We start from the raw sequence: 14116 nt of genomic DNA, 5'->3' as shown, positions 1-14116 counted from the left end.
GCCAAGGGATCCTTCTCTTCCCCGGGGGCGGCGTGCTGTGCCTTCCCCAAAATTGCTCCTGGGGAGCGCGGTGACAGCCGTGAGCAACCATGCTTCTCTCTCAGGCAGAAAGGATGCTAGGGCAAAGAGGATTTCGCTCCATGCGGGTATCTTCCAACATGCTGCGGAGACTCGCTTAGGCAAGCAGCAGCAGCATCCCCAAACCCAACTCTGATTTCCCAACGAATGCTGTGCTTTCCAAGGGGAGACGCCCAGGCAAAGGGGCTTTCGCTGTATGCGGGTTTCTCCCACCGCGAGACTGGACTCAGGCACGCAGCAGCAGCCCCCAAAACATTTCTCGGGGAATGCTGTCCTTTCGCAGAGGCTTTGGTTTGGAGCAAACAGCCCTTCGCCACTGCTTCCTCAGCAAGGCTTCTGTCGCGTCAGGGAAGAAGAGCTGCGGGAGAGCTGGTGCCTCTTGGGCCTTGCTTTCCCTGGCTCCATGTTCGCGTCCTGGGTTCACCCTGCCAGGCCGAACTACGCAGACACAGGCACAACCGTGCAGTAGCACGCTTAGCCTAGGATGGCACTCCATGCACACTACCATCTCCCGGTGTAGGCATCGCTTGGCCTTTTACTCTGGCGCTCAGGCCGACTCGCGGACTAGGCCTGTGCTTTCCCCACAGGAAAGGAGAGGTGACAGGATCCCTGCACACCGCCCGTGCACTGAATAGGGAGCTTTGGGGGACTGTCACCACTCCTTCCCCTTAAAACCCGGGCCTCCTCCAAGCTCCTACATCCCGGAGGAAGACGGCATCTGATGGCCAGGTCTTTCTGGGAGTTGTTTCTCGAGTTTAGGGTAGGCGCCTGGTGGCAAGCCCATGGCTCCACCACGGTCAGGTGGCCGAGGAGCTGCTGTCTCCTTGGGCCCAAAGGCTCAGGACAGGCATGCTTTCTGCCCAGACTCCTTCCTCAGAGTGGAGCCCTTTCCCCTGCCCTAATCTTCCCCTCGTGTCTCCTTAGCAGCCCGGCTTCCTTCGCTCTGCAGTGACAGATGTGTCCCTTTCCTTAAGGCTCTTTCCACAGGCACCACCGCGCTTCTCTCTCAGGCAGAGCGGAAGCCCAGGCAAAGAGGATTTCGCTCCATGCGGGTTTATTCCACCGTGCAGTGGAGACTAGCTCCGGCAAGCAGCAGGCACCATCCAACAGACCCGACTCTGATTTCCCAAAGAATGCTGTGCTTTCCCAGAGGGGATGCCCCGGCTAAGCAGCTTTCGCTCTATGCGGGTTTCTCCCATCGTGCTGCGAATACTAGGCTAAGGCAAGCAACAAAAGCAGCCCACAGAACCGACTCTGATTTCACAGCGACTGCTATGCTTTCGCAGGGGTTTTCAGCTGGGCGCAAACCGCACTTCACTGCTGCTTCCTCAGCAAGGCTTTGATCGTTCGCTCTGTCGCGGCAGGAAAGAAGAGCCGCGGGAGAGCTGGTGTCTCTTGGGCCTTGTTTTCCCAGGCTCCAAGTTCGCGCCCGGGTTCACCTTGCTAAGCCGAACTAAGCAGATACAGCCACAACCCTGCAGCAGCGTGCGTGGCCTACCATGACACTCTATGCCTATTACCATCTCCTGGCGTAAGTAAGGCTTTGCATTTTGCTCTGGCGCTCGGCAGACTCGTGGTCTAGGCCAATGCATTCACCAGAAGGGAGAAGAGGCGACAGGAAATCTGAGTTGGGTTTGAGGAGGCTGCTACTGCTTGCCTAAGCGAGTCTCCGCAGCATGTTGGAAGATACCCGCATGGAGCGAAATCCTCTTTGTCCTAGCATCCTTTCTGCCTGAGGGAGAAGCATGGATGCACACGTCTGTCACCGCGCTCCCCAGGAGCAATTTTGGGGAAGGCACAGCACGCCGCCCCCGGGGAAGAGAAGGATCCCTTGGCCGTGGAGTCTGGAAATGCTCGGGAGTCAGAATAGCCAGCCGAGGCACGAACAGCAGGCCATGAGAAGACAAGTGTCCTCTGCTCCCTGTGCGGAGAGATTGAAGCCTGGCTGCTAAGGAGACATGAGGGGACGACAAGGGCATGGGTGCATGCTCCACTCTGAGGAAGGAGTCTGGGCAGAAGGCAGGCCTGTCCTGTGCCTCTGGTCCCAAGGGGAAAGCATCTCCTTGGCCACCTGTCCCAAGGGCAGACTTGGGCTTGCCACCAGGTGCCATACCCGGAACTCGCAGAAACAACCCCATGGAGAAACGTGCAGTCAGATGCCCTCTTCCACCAAGATATGGCAGCAATGTGGGTGGCCGGGGGTGTGCCGGGGAAAGAGTGAGACCATCCCCACCGTTCCCCATCCCAGTGCTCGGGCCCTGTGCAGGGATCCTGTCGCCTCTTCTCTCCTGTGGTGAAGGCACTGGCCTTGACCACGAGTCTGCCCGAGCGTCGGAGCAAAAGGCAAAGCCTTACCTAAGCCAGGAGATGGTAATAGGCATAGAGTGTCATGCTAGGCCACGCACGCTGCTGCAGGGTTGTGACTGTGTCTGCTTAGTTCGGCTTAGCAAAATGAACCCTGGGCGCGAACTTGGAGCCCGGGAAAACAAGGCCCAAGAGGCACCAGCTCTCCCGCGGCTCTTCTTTCCTGCCGCGACAGAGCGAACGACCAAAGCCTTGCTGAGGAAGCAGCAGCGAAGTGCGGTTTGCGCCAAGCTGAAAACCTCTGCGAAAGCATAGCAGTCGCTGGGAAATCAGAGTCGGTTCTGTGGGCTGCTTTTGTTGCTTGCCTTAGCCTAGTATTTCCAGCACGATGGGAAAAACCCGCCTAGAGCGAAAGCTTCTTTGCCGGGGCATCCCCTCTGGGAAAGCACAGCATTCTCTGGGAAATCAGAGTCGGGTCTGTGGGATGGTGCCTGGTGCTTGCCGGAGCTAGTCTCCACTGCACGGTGGAATAAACCCGCATGGAGCGAAATCCTCTTTGCCTGGGCTTCCGCTCTGCCTGAGAGAGAAGCGCGGTGGTGCCTGTGGAAAGAGCCTTAAGGAAAGGGACACATCTGTCACTGCAGAGCGAAGGAAGCCGGGCTGCTAAGGAGACACGAGGGGAAGATTAGAGCAGGGGAAAGGGCTCCACTCTGAGGATGGAGTCTGGGCAGAAAGCATGCCTGTCCTGAGCCTTTGGGCCCAAGGAGACAACAGCTCCTCGGCCACCTGACCGTGGTGGAGCCATGGGCTTGCCACCAGGCGCCTACCCTAAACTCGAGAAACAACTCCCAGAAAGACCTGGCCATCAGATGCCGTCTTCCTCCGGGATGTAGAAGCTTGGAGGAGGCCCGGGTTTTAAGGGGAAGGAGTGGTGACAGTCCCCCAAAGCTCCCTATTCAGTGCACGGGCGGTGTGCGGGGATCCTGTCACCTCTCCTTTCCTGTGGGGAAAGCACAGGCCTAGTCCGCGAGTCGGCCTGAGCGCCAGAGTAAAAGGCCAAGCGATGCCTACACCGGGAGATGGTAGTGTGCATGGAGTGCCATCCTAGGCTAAGCGCGCTACTGCACGGTTGTGACTGTGTCTGCTTAGTTCGGCCTGGCAGGGTGAACCCAGGACGCGAACATGGAGCCAGGGAAAGCAAGGCCCAAGAGGCACCAGCTCTCCCGCAGCTCTTCTTCCCTGACGCGACAGAAGCCTTGCTGAGGAAGCAGTGGCGAAGGGCTGTTTGCTCCAAACCAAAGCCTCTGCGAAAGGACAGCATTCTCCGAGAAATGTTTTGGGGGCTGCTGCTGCGTGCCTGAGCCCAGTCTCACGGTGGGAGAAACCCGCATACAGCGAAAGCCCCTTTGCCTGGGCATCTCCCCTTGGAAAGCACAGCATTCGTTGGGAAATCAGAGTTGGCTTTGGGGATGCTGCTGCTCCTTGCCTAAGCGAGTCTCCGCAGCATGTTGGAAGATACCCTCATGGAGCGAAATCCTCTTTGCCCTAGCATCCTTTCTGCCTGAGAGAGAAGCATGGTTGCTCACGTTTGTCACCGCGCTCCCCAGGAGCAATTTTGGGGAAGGCACAGCACGCCGCCCCCGGGGAAGAGAAGGATCCCTTGGCCGTGGAGTCTGGAAATGCTCGGGAGTCAGAATAGCCAGCCGAGGCACGAACAGCAGGCCATGAGAAGACAAGTGTCCTCTGCTCCCTGTGCGGAGAGATTGAAGCCTGGCTGCTAAGGAGACATGAGGGGAAGACAAGGGCATGGGTGCGTGCTCCACTCTGAGGAAGGAGTCTGGGCAGAAGGCAGGCCTGTCCTGTGCCTCTTGTCCCAAGGGGAAAGCATCTCTTTGACCACCTGTCCCAAGGGCAGACTTGAGCTTGCCACCAGGTGCCATACCCGGAACTCGCAGAAACAACCCCATGGAGAAACGTGCAGTCAGATGCCGTCTTCCACCAAGATATGGTAGCATTGTGGGTGGCCGGGGGTGTGTCGGGGAAAGAGTGGAGACAGTCCCCACCGTTCCCCATCCCAGTGCTCGGGCCCTGTGCAGGGATCCTGTCGCCTCTTCTCTCCTGTGGTGAAGGCACTGGCCTTGACCCCGAGTCTGCCCGAGCGCCGGAGCAAAAGGCAAAGCCATACCTAAGCCAGGAGATGGTAATAGGCATAGAGTGTCATGCTAGGCCACGCACGCTGCTGCAGGGTTGTGACTGTGTCAGCTTAGATTGGCTTAGCAAGGTGAACCCTGGGCGCGAACTTGGAGCCCGGGAAAACAAGGCCCAAGAGGCACCAGCTCTCCCGCAGCTCTTCTTTCCTGCCGCGACAGAGCTAACGACCAAAGCCTTGCTGAGGAAGCAGCAGCGAAGTGCGGTTTGCGCCAAGCTGAAAACCTCTGCGAAAGCATAGCAGTCGCTGGGAAATCAGAGTCGGTTCTGTGGGCTGCTTTTGTTGCTTGCCTTAGCCTAGTATTCGCAGCACGATGGGAAAAACCCGCCTAGAGCGAAAGCTTCTTTGCCGGGGCATCCCCTCTGGGAAAGCACAGCATTCTCTGGGAAATCAGAGTCGGGTCTGTGGGATGGTGCCTGGTGCTTGCCGGAGCTAGTCTCCACTGCACGGTGGAATAAACCCGCATGGAGCGAAATCCTCTTTGCCTGGGCAACCGCTCTGCCTGAGAGAGAAGCGCGGTGGTGCCTGTGGAAAGAGCCTTAAGGAAAGGGACACATCTGTCACTGCAGAGCGAAGGAAGCCGGGCTGCTAAGGAGACACGAGGGGAAGATTAGGGCAGGGGAAAGGGCTCCACTCTGAGGAAGGAGTCTGGGCAGAAAGCATGCCTGTCCTGAGCCTTTGGGCCCAAGGAGACAGCAACTCCTTGGCCACCTGACCGTGGTGGAGCCATGGGCTTGCCACCAGGCGCCTACCCTAAACTCGAGAAACAACTCCCAGAAAGACCTGGCCATCAGATGCCGTCTTCCTCCGGGATGTAGGAGCTTGGAGGAGGCCCGAGTTTTAAGGGGAAGGAGTGGTGACAGTCCCCCAAAGCTCCCTATTCAGTGCACGGGCGGTGTGCAGGGATCCTGTCACCTCTCCTTTCCTGTGGGGAAAGCACAGGCCTAGTCCGCGAGTCGGCCTGAGCGCCAGAGTAAAAGGCCAAGCGATGCCTACACCGGGAGATGGTAGTGTGCATGGAGTGCCATCCTAGGCTAAGCGCGCTACTGCACGGTTGTGACTGTGTCTGCTTAGTTCGGCCTGGCAGGGTGAACCCAGGACGCAAACATGGAGCCAGGGAAATCAAGGCCCAAGAGGCACCAGCTCTCCCGCAGCTCTTCTTCCCTGACGCGACAGAAGCCTTGCTGAGGAAGCAGTGGCGAAGGGCTGTTTGCTCCAAACCAAAGCCTCTGCGAAAGGACAGCATTCCCCGAGAAATGTTTTGGGGGCTGCTGCTGCGTGCCTGAGCCCAGTCTCGCGGTGGGAGAAACCCGCATACAGCGAAAGCCCCTTTGCCTGGGCATCTCCCCTTGGAAAGCACAGCATTCGTTGGGAAATCAGAGTTGGGTTTGGGGATGCTGCTGCTGCTTGCCTAAGCGAGTCTCCGCAGCATGTTGGAAGATACCCGCATGGAGCGAAATCCTCTTTGCCCTAGCATCCTTTCTGCCTGAGAGAGAAGCATGGTTGCACACGTCTTTCACTGCGCTCCCCAGGAGCAATTTTGGGGAAGGCACAGCACGCCTTTATCACTTCCCTGTGCACATGGTGGTCAAATTGCTGGTGAAAACCAGCCAGATCTATTACAAGCTTTCTCATGGCTTCCCAAGGTAACCCAAGTGAGCCTTTATTGATACTGGGAAGGGATAAAGCAGGGAAGGGATAAACAGTGCTATAAGATTTGGCTAGACAAAAGTAATGACTCTCATTACAAAGTGAGTATTTTTTTTTCAAGCTTTAGTTCAGTTTATTTTTCTTGTATAAAACTATGTAGTAGCCACAGCTGGAGCCTGGGTCCTCTGAACAGAGACTCTGGTGTGGGTCTTCACAAGATGGTCCGTGAACTCCTGATAGGGAGACTTGGTGAACACAGTCTCCTTCCAGAGATCAGGGGTGAGATAGCTGTAGGTCTTGGAGATGGCATCGAAAGTAGCCTTGGCAAAGTTCCCTAGGGTGGCAGTGCAGCCCCTGGCCGAGGTGTAGCAGTCGTCAATACCAGCCATCATCAGCAGTTTCTTGGGCACAGGGGCCGAGACAATGCCAGTGCCTCTGGGGGCGGGGATGAGACGCACCAGCACAGAGCCACAGCGGCCAGTCACCTTGCACGGGACAGTGTGGGGCTTGCCGATCTTGTTCCCCCAGTAGCCTCGCCGCACAGGGACAATGGAAAGCTTCGCCAGAATGATGGCTCCGCGGATGGCAGTGGCTACCTCCTTGGAACACTTGACACCCAAACCGACGTGTCCATTGTAATCTCCGATGGCGACAAATGCCTTGAACCTGGTCCGCTGGCCCGCGCGCGTCTGCTTCTGCACAGGCATGATCTTCAAAACCTCGTCCTTGAGGGAGGCTCCCAGGAAGAAGTCGATGATCTCAGACTCCTTGATGGGCAGGGAGAAGAGATAGATCTCCTCCAGGGACTTGATCTTCATGTCTTTGACCAGGCGCCCCAGCTTGGTGACGGGGATCCACTCCTTGTCCGCGGCCTTGCCCCCGCGAGCTCCGCGGCCTCGGCCCCGGCCCCGACCACGGCCCCGGCCCCGGCCCCGGCCCCAGATGCCGCGGCCGAAGCCACCGCGGAAACCGCCGCGGCCTCCCATTCCAGGGCCCCCGGGCCCTCCGGGCCCTCCCGCAGCACCGGCGTCATCCGCCATTTGGTGTTCTCTCGGAGAGGAAACAAAGTGAGTATTTTAAAGCAAAAGAGCCTGTTGGGAATATTGTTTTATAAAATAGTGGTTTTTTTATTAACTTTTTAAAATTCAATTAGGTAACATATAGTGTACCAATAGTTTCAAATGTAGATTTCAGTTATTCATCCATAGCATATAATAGCTAATGCTCAGTACGTACTGTTATAGCTTCTTGAAAGCAGAATTTTAACCCACTGAGCCACCCAGGCGCCCTTGAAAGCAGAATTTTAGATCACATTTTCTGATTACTTCCATGTCGTACAACACTTTCCTGCTAGCAACCTTCAAAACATACTGTTTGTTAGAGGAATTTCTTTAATAATAAATAAATAGAAATTTATTTAAATTTATAAATATATAAAATAAATAGGAATTTATTTAAATTTATTTAAATATTACACACTGTTTCATTGTTCATAAATAAGATGATGATATTATAGCCATTAGTTGGTAGCACTGATATATCACTATCTTTTTACTTCTCAGTGCATTCTCTTTACACAAATAGATATATATTTTAAAAAATGTGAATCTGTGGCAAACTTGTAAAAAACCCTATACAGTAAAGTTTATCATTTTAAGTAATCTCAATTATCTTCCTCAATTGTGATAGTATATCCTTCTATCTAGGCCAGATATTGTATGAGGGATTTGAAGAGACATACTTTTCTAAATTTCACTTTTCTCATCTGCAAAATGCTTATCATGATCCTACAAAAAAATACACTTATAATTTTTTGATGAAAATTTATTTATTTATTTTAAGATTTTATTTCTTTATCAGAGAGAGTGGGCGAGAGAGCAAGCACAGGCAGACAGAATGGCAGGCAGAGGTAGAGGGAGAAGCAGGCTCCGGCCGAGCAAGGAGCCAGATGCGGGACTCGATCCCAGGATGCTGGGATCATGACCTGAGCCAAAGGCAGCTGCTTAACCAACTGAGCCACCCAGGCGTCCCTTTTGATGAAAATTTAATCTGTATAAACAATATATTTGTTGTAATGCGTGGTTCATGGAAAACATCTTTTTTAATTATAAGCAGTATTAGAAATTAAGTAAATGTGTCTATAATATTTAAAGTTTTAACACATAATTCCACTGCTTTGCCTTATTTTCTCAAATCCCTTTACCACTTTCACTGACAGAGTCAAATGTACTTTTTCTACTAGTAGCCAGCTCTTTGTCTTTTGTCAGAAAGATGCCCTTGTGAATTATTTATAATAGAGATATTAGCAATAATAATAATAATAATAATAATAATAAGTAGCAATGAAAATGTTAAAAAAAAAGTTTTCTTAACTAATTAGGGTTCTTAGACATCAATTAGAGGAACCACCTCGGGCAAGCAAATTAATCTGCAAGACATTCCCAGAATTAACAAGTCAGTCAGATACAGGGTTGTCTGTAGACTGAAAAGAACTAGGTTTGGAAAATAGGTAAGGACAGTGAAAAAAGTGATCAAATTTTTGGGCAAAATAAACTCTTAGGTGTCCTTTCAATGGAGTCCTGTTCATTATGTAGCAGAAACTCTGGAGATTATCTCAATCCATTGGAGTCACCCCATTTATTAGCTTGCTATTGACAAAGTTATTTACAAACTGTAGAGCAAGAGGTTATAATGGAGAAAACTGATGGTAATGCACAGGATTCTTGTTAACAATAATGCAAGTTAGTGATTTTTCATTAGAAAACATAAATTCTATAACCCAAATTATGGGCCCAGAGCACTTCTGCTGCACAACTCTGCTTATATCCCAAATAACCATGTGAACTAGTTTTAATATCTGCTTCTCTTATTAATTTTTGAATAAAAATTCTTGACACAAGTATTTTATAATTGTGTGATAATCATGAATTTAATTTTTGGAGAACAAAACACACTTTAGCATAACTAGGTTCGTTCACAGAACCAGCCTTGATAACACACTTCTATATGTTAGAAATGATGTAATAAATGTAGAATATTGGGCACTTGTTTGGTATTCTTTGCCATGTTTTGCACTATCTAAAAAGAGATCAGTGAACTTGGACTGGAGTTAGTAGACATGGAAGAAAATAAAATATTACAGAGAAGAATACTCTGTGGTCCACAACCTAAACGGCCTGGGATTCCCATCATTTGGATCCCTGTAGCTTTACAGAAGTCAATTAAATTTTTGTATCTCTGATTAAAGTTGTTTCCCCAGTACTTTTTCAAACATCTCTTGTAAAGTATTGTTTCCCAGAAAAAAAGGGATTTTGCACATGTATCTGCCTTTGTCTCTGGTCATGATCTCAGTCAGGATCCTGGGATCGAGCCCCATATCGGGCTTCCTGCTCATTAGGGAGTATACTTCTCAGTCTCTCTCTGCAGCTACATCCCCCTGCCCCACTCATGCTCTCTCTCTCTCAAATAAATAAATACAATCTTTAATTTTTTAATTAAAAATAAGATAAATAAATTAAAATAAAAAGTCTGGGCTTACTGCCCCATTTAGCTCCTTTTGTTTATTTGAGTTGTATTTAAAGCAGCATGAGAGAACATGAGGCTCTCAAACTTAAAAAAAAAAAAAGGAAAAAATTGAGTTTTGTTAGGATTTAAGATCTTGTCTGCTAGACAAAAACGTTGGCTTTGTTAACATGTGAAAATTATCAAAAGGGAATAAGATAGAATTCTAATAATTTTTGTAGAAATTAAAAATTTTCTCCAACCCAATTACATACAGACCCATTAAGTAAATTCATTCCAATGTCCCAAACCAACCTTTTCTAATAGTAATGCATCTGTGTAAACAGGGTCAACCCAAGGAATAAATAAATATTATTATTTTTTTCCTGTCTCTTCCACAGTCTCATCTGGGTATATTGGTAGCAAGCCAATTATCTATCTTATAAGACATGATATCATAAGGAAGGGTATTCTGTCCATTTGGAACAACTGAAAATCATTGTAATTTTATCTTGGTGCAGTAACTTGAGATGGCACAGTGTGGTTTATGAATATATTTTATTTTTTTTTTTACTGGGAAGAAGAGATTATAGAGATATTGGTTATCCAAGAGAGACTGACAGGTGTTGATAGTTGCCAGGTCAATATCCATCTACTTTTTCCTTTAGTATCAGAAAGCACTGAGGGATTGACAACAAGGAAACTTAAAACAACATCAAATATTTTATTGTCTCTTTTCTAGTTACATTGTAACCATATGACAAAGTATCAGTCGTACAAGATATCATTCTCTTTTACCTCTATCTTTCTGCCAGAAATGTGGGCTTAATAGTGAGAACTCCAACGGCAATTTTTGCAACTGTGAATAAAAAGCCATGAAAACCTCTAAGATAGTTCACTTGACTTTCTTAAGACTCTGAACCAACACCAGAAAACACTCTCTGTAGTCTTCTTGTTAAATGAAAAATATGGTTAAACCACTTTTGACAGTCTACTACCTACAGCAAACTGTAAATCTTAATTGAAATATGTCCTCTCAGCTGTGCTTAAGCAACTGAGTCCTGAGCTTTTCAGGTTTTCAGTCTGAAAGAGTACACCTCGGGTGCTCTGAAAGGGAAGAGAAAGGACACCCTGTTCTCCATATAACTTAAAGAAGAGAAATCTGTGCATTTAAGTGGGCCATATAAAATTTATCAAGCAATTATCTCCTAACTCCTTCCTATCCAAATTACCTGATATGCTCTCCCTACTCCTTTATTCCACGTTACTGCCTTTTCACAACATGTCTTCTGTTATTTCCTTCTTGCAAGCTAGTTTTGATTTCTGCATCTAAAAAAATCAACAATCATTGTGTATTTCAATTCCCATTTTCCTCAAATGCATTGATTCTTCTTATCTGTTACTCTTTTCTCATACTCAGTGTCTTTGTCTTTATGGGGTTTGTACTTTGCTTTTCCCCATCCTTTACTGCCATTATATAATTAATCTAATAACTTCTTAGAGAAAGTTAAAAATTCCCGCATAGCCACACGTGAACACAAAGTCACTGATTTTTAGCAAACCTATAAGATAGTCAGACATCCATTCAGTTTCTTTTTTTTTTTATTTTATTTATTTATTTGACAGAGAGAGATGACAAGCAGGCAGAGAGGCAGGCAGAGAGAGAGGAGGAAGCAGTCTCCCTGCTGAGCAGAGAGCCTGATTTGGGGCTCGGTCCCAGGACCCTGGGATCATGACCGGAGCCGAAGGCAGTGGCTTAACCCACTGAGCCACCCAGGCGTCCCTCCATTCAATTTCTTAACTGAGTCCCAAATGCATCCTGACTTCTAACCTAAACCTAAGCTCTACTTCTTACACGTTGTTATATGACCAAATTCTTTCAGTTCAGTATTTTGTAACATTTAAATATTAATCAGTTGATGCTTTGTTTGTGTATTTCTATGAAAATAATTTGAATACTGTATATTTATTGTTATATTTATAGGTTTATAATCAAAGTTTCATCAGTTGTAGTTTTTGGAAATTTCAGATATAATGATTAACCTAAAATGATACTGCCTCAAATCCCTCTGATATCAAGGCCCAACACCTGATTATAGCCAAACCTGTGGTGGATAGTTCCATGGGAAATTGCAGTTACTTAACACTGATAGCATCTCATGTTCTCTCTCTCATTTTAGAATGTCTCCAACACAACCTGAAAGTGTAGGAGAGTTAATGTCCTCTGAGGACAGCTCTCAGTGAAGTGGAAATAAGAACCATAGGTAAAATTGTCAGTTTTCAGGTCTTCATGAGGACAACTTAAAGAAGTTTCTCAGGACCTTTCAGTAAAAGCAAGCCTTCATTTTCTATCCACAACAATTATATCAACAATGTACCTCTTTGACAAAGTTGCTTCTTCACTGTATCACTTTCCCATTCTTTTCTACCTTGGATAATCTCCCAGATAAACTAACAGTACTCAAATCCTTTGTCCTACTCTTTGCTCTCAGGATAAATGGAGCCAAAAGACTTAGATTAATATCAAGTTCTGAATGGGATCTTAGAGCTATTTCTGTCCAGATTTTCATAAACATAGGGACCTTTGAATTATCAGGCTATAAATAAGTTCTAAATGGAGGGGGCAAAAGCAAAAAGTAGAAATTTTTATGTTTGATTTTTAATCATGATTAATTGACTTTATTGATTATTAAAAATACTAACATTATAAAAGTGTGGATCTTTGTAAAACAATGTCTTAATGTAAGAAAGAAGTTGCATAGTCCTTTTGAGAATATTAAACCAAGTGTTCAGGTGCCATCTAATTTCTTGTTTAATCCAGAACTTTGGTGTGCATCATCTTGAGGAATAGGATTTTGAAGTCCAGACAGACTAACAGAAAACTGATCCAAATGTGTGTGTTTATATTTCTGCTTTTGTTGTAAAAATCAAAGTGTGATTGCTGGTTTAAAATGGCAAAACTAATAATGTTCATGGACTCGATTATAAATTTTCTAATTGTATGGGAAGAATCCAACAAAGATAGAATTAATTGATTTGCAAATCCTCAAAGAGCTACAGGATCAGGTAGTGGTATGTTCTGATTCAACAGCATCATAATGCACCATTTTATATGTGTGGCTAATGGATATTTTCATGAATGTTTGCTAGCTAGTCAGCCAATACAGAGAAATATTAGGTAGCGTAATTACTCACAGTTGTGTTTAATAAAATGAGAGAAAATTATCAAATGACACTAATAATAATAATCCTATAGCAGGCTAAATAATTCAATGATAATTTCAAGTATTAATCTAGCTTTCTTCCCTGATTATGACTCTTCTCTCCTTTATCATAATGGGAGTAGCAGATTGTCTGCAATGAATTGTGAAAACGCAGCAGTGACTTTGGCAGTGAAGGCCTCCCATCAATTTTGATAGGTTAAAATGATTCTGGTTGGTCTTGAGCAAATGTGTCAATTTTTTTTTCTGTGTGTGTCATAAAAGAAAGAAGCAATAGTAAATTCTTGCTGTTATTCCATGGAGCCAATAAAATCGTACTGCCAACAAGAGGCTGTTGACACCGTAAGTGTAGTTAACTGTCTTGAAATACTAGGCCTGGAAATAAAATCCCAATATTTCACATAACCTCTTTTTTATAAAAGAAAAAAACAAAACAAAACAAAACAACTATACTGCTTACATTTAGGGCCCTGCTGTTGTGTAACTATTTTTGAACATGTCTACTGTAAGTGTATATATATATATATATTTTCTGTGCAATAAATTCATTTAGAGATAAATTTTGATTGCAAATTATTTTGGGGGAGGCATGGTATTTGTGGCTAGTCTCACAAGTAAAAAGGACTAAAAGAAAGAAGAAAAACATTTTTTATTACAGCATATTTACATCTGTCCAAAGTACTTATTTACTATAATACTGACTAATGTATAATACTGTACACAAAGAAAGAAGTTAAATGAGTTATAATTCAGTCAATGTATAGCTGGCCATTTTAAAACTTACCACTGAATCTTTCTGGTATGAAATGTGATATCTGGCAATCTGGTCCAGTTCATTACATCAGGTCATTTGTATGTTCTTATTACCATTTTGATAGCATAGCACATTTTATAACCCAGACATTTTACAATGGAACTATGATGCATGTATTTTCAAAAGTATAGACATACATGAAGCTATGAGGTCAAAAAAGATGAATGTCCGTAGTACCATATAGACTCAACAAATAAAAGTGTCCAAGGGTCTGAGTGTGACTTATGAATATTGTATAAGATTAGGCCAACATGTGGTTTTGATATAAATAATCTGTTCTTAAATTAGAATTACAATCGTTGAGTACAGTGTTGAAAATGGCAGATAGATTTTAGCTAT

The 14116-nt window shown here is 46.2% G+C and overlaps 1 pseudogene across 1 annotated transcript; it reads right to left on the bottom strand.

The window, feature by feature from the left end:
• Positions 1-6349: 6349 nt before the first annotated feature.
• LOC309857091 (small ribosomal subunit protein uS5 pseudogene) lies at positions 6350-7294 on the bottom strand (annotated as a pseudogene). The gene has a single exon. The product of its transcript is annotated as a small ribosomal subunit protein uS5 pseudogene (transcript).
• Positions 7295-14116: the final 6822 nt, after the last annotated feature.

This window comes from Mustela nivalis (assembly GCF_964662115.1).
Source record: "Mustela nivalis genome assembly, contig: HAP1_SCAFFOLD_336, whole genome shotgun sequence".
Classification (NCBI taxonomy): domain Eukaryota; kingdom Metazoa; phylum Chordata; class Mammalia; order Carnivora; family Mustelidae; genus Mustela; species Mustela nivalis.
This window is presented reverse-complemented; position numbering and strand designations above follow the sequence as displayed.